We start from the raw sequence: 1,930 nt of genomic DNA, 5'->3' as shown, positions 1-1,930 counted from the left end.
CACAGATACATTTGTAGCTGAAAAGAGTCTGAGAAGATAGACTCAGCTTACCATTGATTTTTGTCTGGATTGATGGGCTATCATTATCTGCTGCGAAATTGATATCGTAGACGGGCACATCCCAGCAGCTGTGCGAGTCGGAGAGGGACCATGGAACCCTTTTCACGTGACTTTGCATCTGTTGTTATGCAGAAGCACAATTGGAAATGCAATAAAATGGGCGGTGCGGCCAGCTGGTCGTGTGGCCGAGCGGTCTAAGGCGCTGGTTTAAGACTCCAGTCTCGACAGGGGCGTGGGTTCGAATCCCACCGCTGCCATTTCTGTTGATCAACTCCAACGACGCAGCTTGTTAAAATGCTGTTTCGATCCCCGCTGTATTGATGTTCAAAACAGAAGAAAAATGCGTTTGCTTCGCAGGGAATGAACTGTGGTGTGGGAAAGTGCGGAATTTTCCAAAGTGTCTGTGCTGTCATGATCGCGTTCGCCTCCCACGCGGAAAAGCGCAAGCAGCTCTACTGTTGCTATATGTTCCAGGCAAGTTGAGTTTTTACAGGAACCAAATGGAGACTGTTATTTCATCGCAGTTGTGAAACAAAGTCCGACGGTGACTCGACTCGTCGTTATTTGGTTTTCTGGCCAATGAGAAAAACGTTGCAATGAATTTCGATGTCATATGTTATTGAAATTCTCCCATTTCCTCCATTTCCGTCCTGGAGACATCGGAAGGGAAAGGTAATCTAATCCAGACAGTGATTGGTGAAATTCACTTTTTATGGCCCATTCTTATTATGTTCTTTCTTTCTCTCTTTTCAGCATTGTCTGGGAAGTGGTGGTGCACTCAGGGTCCAGCATGTTTGAAAGAGTAGTTTGGAATTGCCCTGTTGCTAGTTGTGTGATTACTTTATGGCTCATGCCCTAGGACTGTCTCACATTTAGCATTCATGCTTCTTTGTGCCTGAAAATGCATTTGGTTTGCCAGTTTTGTTTGTCTTCCGTGTTTAATGCATTCTGTTTTGCGATTCGCTCAATTCATGACAAGTTAACAGGGTTTCTGAGGTAACTTCCAGCAGGAAAATCCTCAGTTGAGGATCTGGGAATATTTCACGGAGTATAGTCAGTCGGGTCACAAGTAAGGCAGTCGTTCGTTCCTGTAGAGTTTCACAATCCTATCTTTCGTGTGAGCAGTCGAACAGACTAAATGATTATTCCACAGACTGCGATAGCCAGCTCCGCTAAAAAGTAGTTGTTTAAAGCCGGTGTAAGCAACACAACATTATTGGGGTACACAGCGTGGAAACAGTGTCTTTGGTGTATCCCGTCCATGCTGACCACATAGCCATAATTAAACAAAATCCCATTTCCAACATTTTGCCCCTATTCCTCCAAACCCTTCGTATCTAGACACTCATCCGTTTACCTTTGCAATTTTCTGAGTGTACTCGCCTACTCCACTCCCTCTGGTAGCTCATTCCATACACGCACAACCTTCTATGTGGGAAATGTGCCTCAGGTCCTTTGTCAATTTCACCCACTTACCTTGCAACTATGCCCTCGAGTTTTTAACTCGCCCCAACCTGAGTAAAACATGTAAATACTCAGTTTTAACCCTTCCATAACATCATGTCGTAGCCGTTGAGCTGAAGGGAAAGTTGTCCCAGCCTATTACACCTCACCCTTTGGCCCAAACATCCTTGTCTATATTTTGTCATCAATTTCACGTTTTTTTTGACTTTTTCGAGATATCAATTACGGTGGACCACAACGAGCTTTTGGAAGCAGAAAGGTGAAGTGCAGAATGGCTGCAAATTTCCGTGCTGGATGCCACTCAGCTGCAGCAGCACTGTTCCGGGCTTGTTTCTGAAGTGTAGCGACGATCGCGCTGGCCTTATACATGAATAGTCGCCACTTTGAATCTTGGCCAAAACTACCT

At 45.0% G+C, this 1,930-nt stretch overlaps 1 non-coding gene across 1 annotated transcript; it reads left to right on the top strand.

Moving 5' to 3' along the window:
• Positions 1-235: 235 nt before the first annotated feature.
• Positions 236-317, top strand: trnal-aag. The gene has a single exon. It is a non-coding gene; the product is annotated as a tRNA-Leu (tRNA).
• Positions 318-1,930: the final 1,613 nt, after the last annotated feature.

This window comes from Chiloscyllium plagiosum, unplaced genomic scaffold (assembly GCF_004010195.1).
Source record: "Chiloscyllium plagiosum isolate BGI_BamShark_2017 unplaced genomic scaffold, ASM401019v2 scaf_28868, whole genome shotgun sequence".
In the NCBI taxonomy this organism is placed as follows: Eukaryota; Metazoa; Chordata; class Chondrichthyes; order Orectolobiformes; family Hemiscylliidae; genus Chiloscyllium; species Chiloscyllium plagiosum.
Note: the sequence above shows the minus strand (reverse complement) of the source record. Positions and strands in the feature narration are given on the sequence as shown.